The sequence below is a fragment of the Piliocolobus tephrosceles genome, chromosome 3, assembly GCF_002776525.5.
Source record: "Piliocolobus tephrosceles isolate RC106 chromosome 3, ASM277652v3, whole genome shotgun sequence".
NCBI classification, from domain to species: Eukaryota; Metazoa; Chordata; class Mammalia; order Primates; family Cercopithecidae; genus Piliocolobus; species Piliocolobus tephrosceles.
Genome location: NC_045436.1, coordinates 150,076,490 through 150,090,584, shown reverse-complemented (window position 1 = coordinate 150,090,584; position 14,095 = coordinate 150,076,490). Strand labels below are relative to the sequence as shown.

At 40.4% G+C, this 14,095-nt stretch overlaps 1 protein-coding gene across 4 annotated transcripts in view; it reads right to left on the bottom strand.

Moving 5' to 3' along the window:
* Positions 1-13,575, bottom strand: part of ARAP2 (ArfGAP with RhoGAP domain, ankyrin repeat and PH domain 2) — a 182,051-nt gene extending 168,476 nt beyond the window's left edge. Inside the window, exon 1 of one of the 4 annotated variants that reach the window (XM_023224473.1) lies at positions 13,491-13,575. The gene's annotated coding sequence lies outside the window, so the exon portion shown is untranslated. Of the gene's footprint in view, positions 1-12,718; positions 12,825-12,903; positions 13,250-13,490 lie in introns of those variants that run through there. The other 3 variants (XM_023224470.2, XM_023224474.2, XM_023224471.1) reach the window with 3 other exon arrangements.
* Between the last annotated feature and the right edge of the window lie 520 nt (positions 13,576-14,095).

The window sequence follows — 14,095 nt, the reverse complement described above, 5'->3', positions numbered from 1 at the left end:
GATAGATAGATAGATAGATAGATAGATAGATAGATAGATAGATAGATTTGAAAAAAGAAAAGTTATACCTCAACACTACATACAAACTCAATTCTCAGATAAGCCACTTTTATTCTACACAATTATTTTGCAACAAATGTATTGTCTATTTTTACTAGCATTATCACAGGAGGGAAATAATTACTACCAATGGAACAATAAGTGGACATAATGTATTCACCCACTTTAGAATTTATAAACATGATAAATTGGCCAATAACTTGAGAGGATTAGAAGCATTTTCCTTCTGAAGTAGAATAAATTATAAAAAGTCACAGTTTTGCTTACCAGTGTCCACAAAAACGTTAACAGGAGAAAAACAATTTCAATAAAATACATACACACATACACATCAAGAAACCTCCTGATCCATCCCTAGCCCAAATCTAAAACCTAGACTGCATTCCCAAGTCCACCTTTGTATTATCCACCACATTTAAGGAAGCAGGTGAGCGCCCGATTTTACTCCTTGCTACTGACAGAATTATGTCCTCCCAAAATTCATATCTTGAAGCCCTAACCTTTACTGTGACTGTATTTGGAGAAAGGGCCTCCAAGGAGGGAATTAAGGTTAAATGAGGTCATCAGGATGGGACCTTGATAAGATAGCACTAGTTTCTTATAAGAGACATCAGAGAGTTTTCTTTCCCTCAGGTCCCAGAGCCCTCTATGTAAGGACATAGGGAAAAAGTGGCTATCTGTAAGCCAGGAAGAGGAATCTCACTGGGAAAATTATCAGCTGGCAAATAGATCTTGGACTTCTCAACCTCTAGAGCTGTGAGAAAATAAATGTATGTGGTTTAAGCTACATGGTCTGTGGTATTTTGTCACAGCAGCTGAGCTGACTAATACACTTACTCCATCCTTACTGCTTTTGTCATGGTTCCAAACCTCATGACATCTTTTGCCTGGATTATTGCAATGGTCTCTGAACAAATCTCTCAGCCCAGTCTCCATGCATCAGTCAATGAACTACCAAATACACAAACTCGGTATGTAACTCCACATGCTCAACCAGATAAAGTCTATGCTGATATTGCTTATAGTGCCAAATCACATTTTTGTCTCTAGCAATAATAATAGCAGGTGCTATTGATGTAAACAGCAATTATGTGTCAGACACCATGCTCATATTTCCTGTGACACAAGAATTCCTCTGTATCAACTACAAGCTCATATTTAACCCTTTCAAACATTCTGCCAATATCCTTCATTCACTTTAGTCCATTCCTGTCAATTATTTCTTTGAGGCAACAAGCTGTTTAGCAGCTCCATGCCTTTTTGCATACACTCTATCTGTTTTCTTAAGCACCATTTAAAATTATAAATAGGCAGGTATTACCTCCTTTGTGAAGGCTTCTTATCAACCCCTCAAAAAAGAATGAATCATTCCTTCCTTAACATACATTTATAATTTCTATACTAGAGCTTTGCAAAGCACTTGGAACATGTTTAAGAGATGTGAGAGAGGCTGATAAAAATGGCAGAAGAGATTGAGAACCCTACTGTATTCGGTTTTTGGTATATATGTGTGTACTTTCATTTTAATACACAGCCCTTTCCTTTCTTTGGCAGATACATATATACTTCCTAGGTGGTCAAATCAAATAAAGATATACCAAAAGCTCTACCCAAAACCATCTCTCTCTATCACTCAACATGCTGAATACGGTTAATGAATCTGTTTCCTTTTTATGCCTTGAAAAAGGCTCCCTCCCACGGCCCTAAAATCCTCTCTGCACGTTAATGTCAACTCTGTCCTCCAAATTGCCTGACATTTTAACTGTGTGAACACCCAAGAGTGTTCACAGATTCAGTTCTTTCCTTAGATGCTCTAGCCCCAAGCACATCATTAGATACACAGAGATAATCATACCTAACTATAAAATTTCAGTATGTGAAAGCTCCTTAATACGAAATTGAGGCTCTCCATGTTTTGACCTCCAATTGCAGTCTATGGCATGTATGCCACACTCTAGATCAGTGACCCTCCAGGTACTGATCTGTGGATCTTCTGTACATCAACAACTGCTGTGGGTCCTAGGAGTCTACACTTGTTACATCCTCCAATTATAACTGGGATGTGTGAAAAAAATGTGGTAATTACAGTTCTAAGTTCTTGAGGCTTCCCAGACATGCTTTATACCAGCCCACCTGAGCCTAAGCTCATCACTATCCTCCTCTTGGATAAAATCCCCCATCTAACATTCTGCACATAAGTTTGCAGTAAGACTAAATTAAAATCCCACCTCCTCCACTTTCTAGCAGTGTAAATATAGGCCCGTGCCTATGTCAATGTCTCCATTTCCTTTCCCATAAAATGGAAATACTCCAGAGTACCAAGCATTGGTGAAGATTAAATGAGATAATCCATCATAAGTGACTCGCACATAGTGCCTAGCATGTACTGATGCTTAGTAAACATTCACTTTGTCGCTGTAATTATTTTCACCACTATAGTCATTGTGTCCCCACAGTTAAATTTTCTGTTCTCTGAGGTCTAAAACACTTTCCTTCACAAGAGTTCTAGTGAACAAGAAATGCATTCTCTTCTCGGTACTCCTACACTATTTACTTCTTAGAGTGTTGTCCCAGTTCGTTCAGACTGATTTCCAAGAATGCTCTTGGACTTACAATGAAGTTACATCCCAATAAACCCATTGTATACTGCAAATATTATAAGGTGAAAACGTGTGGCTGAGAGGGAGCCAGGCTTGCTGCCACTGCCCAGCATCACTAGAGAAGTGTGGTTTCTCCCAAATGCATATCACATTCACTCCATCATAAAGTCGAAAAATCCCAAGTCAAACCATAATAAGTTGGGGAACATCTGTACCTTAGACTGGATAATTAATAAACAACAAAAATGCATTACTCAGAGTTCTGGAGGATGGGAAGTCCAAGGCCAAGGTGCCTGCAGACATCATAGATAATGCCTTCTATGTGTCCTCATGTGGCAGAAGGGCAAGGGGCAAACAAACAAGCTCCCTCAGGCCTCTCTTCTGAGAAGACTAATTCCATTCAGGACAGCTCTGGCCTCATGACCTAATAACCTCCCCCAAGCCCCACCTCTTAATACCATTCTCTTGAGCAGTCAGGTTTCAATACACAAATCAGGAGTGGGGGATGAGGGACACATACATTCAGACCATAGCAAGTGTTTAACTATATTCTGCTGTTCCACAGACAGTGTAATATCAATGCCAAGACTCTGAATCCAGACAACTTGTGTTGAATTCCAATTCCTACACTTACTAGCTTTACTATCTTGTGTATTGAACTTCTCTGTGCTTTAGTTTCTTAGTCAAAAATAATGGGAGTAATATTAGTACCTACTCCATAGGGTTACTGTGAAAATTACATGAGTTAATACATACACAGCAGTTATAACAACAACTGGACATTACATATTCTAAGTAAGTGTTGCCATTATCACTATTATTTTATTATAATAAACTCTGCCAACAGGACAAACCCATATAAGCTGCACAATGAATGCCAGATTACTTGCTTATAAACATGGTGCATCATGTATACACAGTACATGTTTAGAGAATGTATAAATAGTTGGTGTTACAGACATGGCTGTGCATCTCCCCATGCTATCCCAAACCAATTCCACAAGGCGATGAAAGGGAAGTAACATTCAGGAGCACTTGTTACATGCCCAGCTTACCATATCACTCAATGAACAGCACCTTGTTACTTTACTGTGCTATGCCTTTAAACTATATCCTGAATTCAGTAACACTGTCTATCTCCCCTGCTCATATTCCAGCCTAAGCCACCATCATCTCTCTCTTAGACCACTGCAATAGCCTCTTAGACTGATATTCCTGATTCTGTCCTGGCCCCCTCTCCCCAACAAAGTAGATTCTCACTACAGGAGCCAGAATGATTAACGTCATAAGAAAAGTCACACCATATCACTCCCTATGACTTCCAAACTTAATCTTCCCTGACTTTCACCCTCCATCACTTGACAGCCTCAGAGCCAGCCTCCTTTCTGTTCCTTCCTCAGACCTTACCTCTTGATCTTGTCTCTTTCCAACCTTCTTCTCCAGCATACACCCATGTCTCCAGTCACTCCATCACTTTGGTATGTCTCTGCTCAAATGCACCCTCTTCAGAGAGGTGGTCCCTCCCTAATCTATGCTATACAAGCATACCTTGTGACTCACCATCCCTTATCCTTGCTTTATCTATCTCCATGGCATCTACTACTACTGATATCTGTTGACTGCTCCAAGAAGGCAGGGATCTTGTCTACTGTTCACTGCTCAGCTCAATAAATGTTTGCTGAATAACTTCTTCCTTGCTTTGTGATGAGGAGTGGAAGGTGCACATTGTTTTAAAATGTTGTCTATTTAAGTAATCAAACTAGTATGGAGCATATTGATTTCAAGCACAGATTTCTCCAATTCATCTAACCTTAACAGAGGTCCTCAAATCAGGAGTTGAGTGTGAGGGGTGGGGCAGGAGGTATCAGTTAGAAACATCCTAAACCATCTGTGGGACTTTTAAAAACTCATGGGTTGGGCCAGGCTGGGTGAGGTGGCTCATGCCTGTAATTGCAGCACTTTGGGAGGCAGAGGTGGGCGGATTGCTTGAGCCCAGGATTTCCAGAATAGCCTGGGTGACATGGCGAAACTGTCTCTAACCAAAATATACAAACATTAGCTGGGTGTGGTGGTGCACACCTGTAGTCCCAGCTACTCAGAAGGCTGACGGGGGAGGATGGCTTGAGCTCAGGAGGAGGAGGTTTCAGTGAGCTGAGATTGCACCACTGATCTCCAGTCTGGGCAACAGAGCCAGACCCTGTCTCAACTAATAATAATAATAATAATAATAATAATAATAATAAGTTGGACAAGCTTCCACCTCCTAATGTCTTGAATAAGGAAAGTCACTACAGTAAGCCCCTCCTAACTCCCTCCCCACCACCCATTACCAGTAGAGCTTTGTCATCAATCTCCTAGTTGAACAAGGAAAGCAAAACACTGAAAACCAAGGGTTACTTCATTAAACCATGATGTCATTCAGACAACTTCTAGAATCACCTTTGCCTGACTATATGTGACAGGATGGAAAACAGCATAGTACAATCGTATCAGTCATATGATCAATCCATTAAAACAAAAAGGGAGCATATCACTGAAAAATCAGAAACACATTCTTAGCAAAGTTAGAAACTTTGTGAGAAAATGGGCTTAATAGTAGTCAGAGGATCAATATAGATTTACAAATTAGGCTGCTAAATGAATAATGAAACTTTTCAACATTTTCAATATAAGTCTTACAGATTCCAATAACAATGAGAGCTGGTTGTATTCCAGAACAGTGGTTCCCAATGGATTGGCACTATATCCCTTGATTAGATTCAGAGATATGTGAGAAAATGCTTTCACTGGTCTTAATGACTAAGTGACACCAGTAGACAGAAAAAGTGACTGTGACATTCTGTGATAGTACCCAAGTAAAAAATTCAAGTATGATTTTTACTCCTTCAACTCTCTATAATTAATCAGTTCCCAGTATGGTACCCAACACTATAGATGATAAAAAAGAAAAGTGTCCCTGCCTTCAAGTGTCCCTGTAATACACCACTTCAGTTTGATGTGTGTCCATGTACGTGGCTAAACCTAGAAGTCTACATATATTTACATCTAACTGTCCAAGAGTTAAGAGGCAATGACAAATTAAGGGAGAACATTTTTGTAATTGCTATATAAAGCCGTGGTAATATAGAATTGAGTTTATCAAAATTTATTGTTGCATCTGTCATTGTAGAAAGGCAGCTCATGCAGGACTACAGTACAGCTGATATAATGCAACACTATGAAGCCAAAATCAAGTAACAAATTATTATTTGCTAATAAACTTATTGTGGAGAAATCACTAATTCCTTGGAAAATTGGAAGTCTCCATATGGACAACATGCTGAACTAACTAGTTGAGGGTACAGGTCTTCTAGAAGTCCATCTGATATGGTTTGGGTGTTTTGTTCCCTCCAAATTTCACATGGAAATGTGACCTCTGATATTGGAGGCAGGTCTAGGAGGGGACCTCTCAGTGAGAGGTCATGGGGGTGGATCCCTGATGAATGGTTTGCGTGGTCTTTATGGTAATGAGTGAGTTCTCTATGAGTTCATGCAAGATCTACTTGTTCAAAAGAGCCTGGCACCCCCTCCTTCTCTTGCTCCTTCCTGGCATCTGATATGCTAGCTTCCCCTTTGCCTTCCACTATGACTGTAATCTTCCTGAGGCCTCACCATAAGCTGAGTGGATGCCAGTTCCATACTTGTGCAGCCTACAGAACTGTGAGCCAAATAAATCTGTTTTCTTTATAAATTACCCAGTCTCAGGTATTCCTTTATAGCAATACAAATGGACTAATACACCACCTTTGCTTCAGTACAAAATACAGAAATAGGTTATTGTGTTATTTGCACATTGAGCAAACTACTATCAAGATAATCACTCCAAGTACTGACAAAGACATGTTCAATTTGACTCTTCCCCAGAACCATGTAGAAGAGGAAGTATTTTAGAGAAAATATGCTTATGGTTGCATTCCTTCCTCTGTCCCACAGTATAGAGCAGACTGCAAAAGGATGAAGGTCAGGCCTACTAACTTATTTTTCTAGTCTGAGTGCTTAGCCCCCAGAAAAAGTATAAAACTGGTCATTTGGCATCTGTCTTCTCCGCCATCCATTCACCTACCTTGGTGTGGCAACATCAGCCCCATTAAACCCCTTACAGGAAGCCCAGTTCCCTCAATGTGGTCATCTCTTTTAATTGAGGTCACTCACAGGCTCTTACCTCCTCTGCCCCTGTTCTCTACCTCAACCACTACTCCTTTCCCATCCAACAAAACACATCCATCTTCTTTCGTTCTCCCTCAGAATTGCATTGCTAATAATAATAGCCAATAGTTGTGGAGTATTTGCAAACCATTTGTGTAGGATCTCATTTACTCCTCACAGCTGCAGGGAGGAAAATCCCATGCTGAATGTCATGCAATAGATAAACAGTGGAAACACTAATTTAAGTGTTTCTGAGAGTCAGACTCCACAACTTGTGCTGTAAACTGTAATGCCTCATAGTAGATATAAAATTGATTTAATAGTAAAGAGGTAGCAAAGACTTAATAGTCTCCCTCTCCTTTGTCTAGCTATTCATAAGCGCTTATATTCACACTAGGGAAATGCTGTTTAAATATACCATATCTTGCAAATTCAAGTTGTATACGCCATTTAAGTTTGTCCATGTACGTGGCTAAACCTGGAAGCCTACATTCATTTACATTTAATTGCCTGAGAGTTGACAGCCAATGACAAATTAAGGGAGAACATCTTTGTAATTGCTATATAAAGCAATGGTAATGTAGAATTTCGTCTATTAAAATTTATTTTGCATCTATCACTGCAGAAAGACAGCTAAGACAGGACTATAGTACAATTGATAGAGTGCAACAATATGAAGCCAAAATCAAATAACCAAATATGACCAAAAGAAGTAGTCACTGCCTACATGAAGTCAATGGTTATGGTTAAAAAAAAAATACAAATACAAATACAAATCTGCTTGAGAAGAAAATAAAGTATTAAAGCCAGGCATGTGGCTCACGCCTGTAATCCCAGCACACTTTGGGAGTCCCAGATGGGTGGATTACCTGAGGTCAGGAGTTTGAGACCAGCCTGGCCAACATGGTAAAATCCCATCTCTACTAAAAACACAAAAATCAGCTGGGCATGGTGGAACACGCCTGTAATCCCAGCTACTTAGGAGGCTGAGGTATGAGAATCGCTTGCAACCAGGGGGCGGAGGTTGCAGTGAGCCAATATCACACCACTACAGGGACAGAGCAAGATGCTGTCTCAAGGAAAAAAAAAAAAAAGAAGAAGAAAGAAGAAGATAGAAGAAGAAAGTATTAATACAAAAAAGATACCTAACTATGGTCTTAAAGGTTTAATATTAAATGTAGTGAAAAAGTAGATAAGGAGTGGAAGCAACCCAGATGTCTATGAATGGATGAATGGATAAAGAAAGTGTAGTATATACACAAAATGAAATACTAAGAAGCCTTAAAAAGGAGTGAAATACTGTCATATGCTATAATATAGATGAACCCTGAGGGTCATTAAGCTAAGTGAAAAACCAGTCATAAAACAGACAAATACATGATTCCACTTACATTAGGTATCTACCATAATCAAATTCATAGAAAGTAGAACCGTGGCTACCAGAGAGGGGAAGACAGGTAAGGAGTTGTTTAACAAGCATAGAGTTTCAGTTCTACCAACTGGAAATGGTCTGGAGATCTGTTTCCCAGCAATGTAAATATACTTAGCGCTACTGAACTATACACTTAAAAATGATTAAGATGGTAAATTTTAGAGTATGTGTTCTTTTTACCCAGTAAAAAAGGAGATCAGAGACAGACTAGAAGATTTGGGCCAGGGTCTCAATTCTTATTCAAACTGAAATCCCTGTACATCCATGGACTTTTTTGCTCTCGTTTGGGAGCCAATTCAAGCCTTCTAAGTATGGTAACACCACACTCATGAGGCTTCTCTGCCTATCCCATCCCTCCTCAATCCCTTATTAGTTCCACCCAGGCAGTAAGTATAGATAGCACAATGCCCGAATTCCAATCCAGGCTTCCCCACTTTTTAACTATGTCTCTTGATTAAGTTATTTAACTTTCTGAAGCTTGTTTTTCTCATTTATAAAACAAGTGTAATATACCCCATATTGTGTAGTATTTCTATTAGAATTAAATAAGTCAAATATTTAGGATATATAAGACTATCTGACATGAGTTACAACTGCACCATAAATGTTGGCTATTATTAATTTACCTATTGTATACAATATTGCCTTTAATCATATTCATACCACTCTATTGCGCTCGGTTTGAATGGAATTCTTCTGTCTGCGTAGTAATATTACATTCCTTTAAATTATCACTGTAAATCATTCTTCTAATAAATCCACAATGCACCTAACACAACAGTTAACATAGTTTTATTAATGTAGTAATGTATAGATGTAGTTAGAGTTGTAAGAATTATGACAATTTCACCTGAAGACTTAACACCTGGGACACAAAGCACAGCGATTTACCAGGGATTCCAGCTCTGCCATGTGCCACCTGCGTGGCCTTGGGAGAATTCCTCTCTTTTCCTGAGCCTCACTGTTGTCATTTGTAAGCAGGGAAAGTAATAGTGCCTACCTCACGGGGCTATTTTGAGGATGAAATGAGCCCATATGCATTAAGATCTTAGAAGAGTGCCTGGTAAGCAACAAGCATTTAATTAGTGTCTTCTGGATAAAGAATAATGGAAATTTTAGCTGAAAATAGGTAGGCTCTAGGCAAAATCATTTCGTAGCTTGGATCAAGGAGTAAGGATTTTCTAAGCTGTGTTTTAATTATTTTACTTATAGTGCAATCTGAAAAACACAATTAAAAAAACTAAAACAACATTAATTTCCATCCAGTGAAAACCACAAGTGCTAATTCCTTTACTTAGTAAAAGAACGTATTAGTAGCACAGGAGATACCTAGGTTTAAGTGTTCTGGATAATATCACAAAAGTTAAATGTCTGATAATCTCCTTAACTTCTGTAAGTCTTTTGTCTTTCAAGCTGTCCATCCAGATTTTAAGTTAATTCACTAGGATTTGAGAATTTTTTTTTTAAATTCTAATGGAGAGATCCCTAAGGTAGAACCATAATTCTTGGGATATCAGAGGATGATATATTCTTCCAGAGTTTCTACAAAAGCAGAATTTTAAAACTTTTGTATAAATGTATACTCCACCATTTCTCTGAATGTATGTCATATTTTTAGACAAACAACCAGATGTTTCAGAATAGCCTGCTGTGTTTCCTCTCTTTGCATTTATAAATAGTACCCTGACCTCTTTTCCAACTGAGTTTGAGGGTTTATTCCTATTGGTTTAGCAACTGCCAAAGTTTCTTTTTCTTATTAAAACAGGGTATTTCAGAAAACGTCTCCTACCTTACTCGTCCATTTTTTCTTACATGTATTCATTCAATATATATTAAGCAACACAACTCACTCCAAGATAAGGCAGGGAGATATTTGGCATTCAAGATAACAGCATCTACTATCTGATTTGACAACACTGCTAAGGGCTAAAAAGAAAGTGAAGATACAGTCTTCTCTCCAATAGTTTACAATCTAAAAGGGTAGATTAGACATGACTATAAGAAAAGAAAAATGGCATATATATGAACAATCAGTTCATTACTACTCAGTAAGTGCCAATAAAGAATACCAAAAACACCACAAAAAAACAACTTTTTGCAAAGAATTTGATATATTCCTAAAAAGCACTTAAGTTGTAATAGTGAGAAAAATCCAATTTTATGACCTTAATTTCCACATGGTTTTATATTTTAGCATTGTTTTAAATACATAGAGAAGTGGCCCCATCATCCTTCATGAGTTCTCAGGAACTCTAAAAAAAACCCTCAAATCTGCCCCCCAAAATGACTACTTCAACCCAAATGAGGCCTCCTTTGTTTCTCTGCAGCATGGGTAAATAAGTAAGCTTGTGCTGAACAGAAACTGAAACAAAATTTCACAGGACAACTTTCTAACTAGAAGGGATCACGTGAGGAGAATACCATTGAGTACTGTTTCATTTAAAGACAGAAACAAGTGAGCAAAATGGTTTAACTACCATTACATATTCATATTTAATCTGGCCAATACTTAGAAGTAATAACTAATATGATAAATTACAAGGTCCAGAACTTTGCAGAAAAGATTAAGACAGCCTCTCATAGCCTCTAATCTTACATCCACCGTATGTGGTCAAAGCTAAGACATATTTCCCAGATTATTAAGAAGTTCTCTACCTAATTAATATTTCACCAAGAATTCCCAAAATTCTTACAACGTAGCATGTGCAAAGATTGTATCCAAGAAATGTATCAATAAATAAATGAGGGCAGGTGGAAATGTGTGCTAAAAGAAAACTATTAAAGCAATGACTATCATTTATACTTAGCATTTGTATAGTCACTTTCACCAAACTTTCTCACAGTTGCAGGGAGGTAGGTTAGAACCTAACAAAACAAAACAACAACAACAACAACAACAAACCTTCTCATATACCATGAAGTCTATAACTCAGAATCCTAACTAGACTTTAAAAACCTCATAGTTTCAATGCGTTAATGTAAAAGTTCTTCAGAAAACTGTAATTCATTATAATCTGAATTCTATACTTACCCACAGTATCCAAGAATAGTTGGATCTGATAAGTATTATTGCATACCCATGAGCTTACACTGCAAGGAGCTTGCAGTGACATTAGAAAAACAAGAATTTGTTTTTAAATGTACCATCAGCTTCTCCTTTTACAGACAAGCCACATAAAATCTGACAGGTTTACAGAGGAAGGAAAAAATACAAACACATGCACACCCATATAAATAAGTTTTAACAAGCTCTGTCACCCTCTAGGTATATTTTAATTTAAATAAATCTCTGAGTACTGACAAATCTATATAAAACCCTCTTCGTGTTAGGAACCACCTTAAATGTGTATGTGTTAAATATGTTTGGAAAGAAGCCAGGAAGATATTTGCACTTAACCCTACCCTAGTTCCATGACCCACTTTTTTTTCTTCCTTTAAACGTTGTTGGACAAAGAATATCGTGAGCATTTTCTCTCAATATTTCTCCTGTAAATGTATGGAAGTCATCAATAAGAGTTTAAAGGTATTTCTCTTTTTTCCTTAAAAAAGTTAGCTTCCTTTTTAAAACACCCATAACTTTGTCTTCCAATTACTTATGGGCAAAGTTCCATGAGCCCGTAGGGGTGTAGAGTGCTTAAGTGCAGGGAAATCAATACTCAGCTTGTAAGTACAATACTATTATTGGTAATAACAATGACATTCTATTAAATGTACTTTTAAAAATAGCTTATTTTCAATACACTTCTTGTTTTTAAAAAAAAAAAAAACGAAGGCTGTATTCTACCGAGCAGCCTACTTCAAGGACAAGCTTGCAAAAAAAAAAAAAAAAAAGAAAAGAAAAGAGAAGAAAAGAAAAGAATTTGCTATCAGGATACCAATCTTACAAGAGCCTAAGATGTCATTATTCCACACAAACTAGCTTATTTTCTTGTATTTTCCTCTGATTATCAAAGGCTATATAATTCCACGAACCCTTTCCCCAAATCAAAATAACTCTAGATCAGCTCAAGGTGGGAGAAGTGTTTAAGAAAACAAGCCAGAATGAGAGAAAATAAAACTTCCTTTATTAAATAGGATGGTCACCACTTCTCCCAAGAGAACTGTCTCCAAAAGTAAACAAGAAAGATCAATGTGGTAAACTCACTGCATACAGGTTTCCGTGTAAGGGATCAGGTTCAGGCAGGTGGAGGCCAAATGATCGTAATTAAAGTTAATTAACAGGCCAGTCGTCTTAACGTGGATAACAAGCAGGGTGCGGAGCAGCACAGACACCCAGGCAAAGTCATGATCTCTACCGAGTAAATAATTTGGTGACTGAAACTCACTACAGCTTCTTCTTCTTTGGAGGTGGGGGAGAGGAATGGAGGGAATGTCTAGCTGTCTACCCGGATCGTCACCCTCCCGGGTCAAATCCCAGAAGTGGAGTTCTTGGATCGCTTACCGGCTTCTGGTTTCCTTTCAGACGCCCACACGCGAAATCCAAGGGGCGGACACCAGCGCCGAGCACTTTGCGCTCAGGAAATTTACCCAGTGAAGTGTCGAAAAGCCCCAACCCCTCCAGACAGGGTCCTCCCACCCCGGCGCTGGCCATCCCGGCCCAGCCCTCCCGAGGCCCTGGGTACTCGCCTTGCGCGCGGGTCGCGGAGTTCTGAAAAGCGAGGTGAGGCGGGGCTGGGAAGCCCAGCGCCAGCGTCTCTCCTAACCTTGGGCACTCAGTCCTCGGCACTCTGCCGGAGGCGCCAGGCCTCCTCCTTCCCGGTCCCCGCCGGCTGTCCGCAGCCGCCTCTGCTGCCTGGCGGCTGCCGCACGGGCGGCGCTGTTAGTGGGGCCGGCGCGTCGCGGCCGCGGCACCTGGAGGCGGGGAGCGCGGAGAGCGCGGGCCGCGCACCCGCGCTTAGCTCCGGAAACGCCGAGCCCGGCGCCCGCGCCTTGCTCAGGTGCTCCCGCGCCTCGCCTCGGCAGTCGCTTCCTCTCGGCCCGCGGGGGCGGGGAGCAGGCGACCCGCGCTGGGGAAGCCGGAGCTCAACGGCGGGGGCGGCCCAGCCGGCCGCCCTGGTTCCGCAGCATAGTTGGGCGACTGACTCAGACCGCCGCGATTTGGCCGCGCCTGGCACCCTCGCCACCTGGCGCACCTTGGCCCGGAGGCGCCAGACCCCGCTGGGGAAGCTGCGAGGGCGCGCCCTGGACCCCAGAGCGACAAGGGCATTACCCACCTTCCCGGGACGGAGATGCCCAGGACCTTGTGTTGGCTCCTCCTGGCCAGTGGGTTTGTCTGTGCGTACTCATGGGGGGTTGAATGTCAAATGGGCGGAACCTCGCCACGAATGATTATTAGTATTACTCTTCCGAGTACTTAAAGTGTTATCTCAGCGTTTCCCAAACTGAAGACTCATCTAGGGCACTAATTTCCCCAGGCTGCTTCTATGTAAATTTGTTCCTTCTTGCACCTGTGATGATTAGATCCCAGAGGGGCATTTCCCCTTTGAGTTGGACTCTGGCAAAGGAGGCAGGAACGAAAATAGGGGATCCCAAGGAACCCTTGTAGACCTCCAAATATCTAAGCGTCCGTAAAACCCAGTTGTTTGCGAGTGAGTTCACAAACCAACTACTTTTTTTTTTTTTTTTGAAACAGGGTCTCACTTTGTCACCCAGGCTGGAGTGTAGTGGCACAATCTCGGCTCATTGGGCCCCCTCCTCTGCATCCAAGCTATCCTCCCACATCAGCCTTCCAAGCAGCTGGGATTATAGAGGCGTACCATCAGCCAAGGTAATGTGTGTGTGTGTGTGTGTGTGTGTGTGTGTGTGTGTGTGTGTGTGT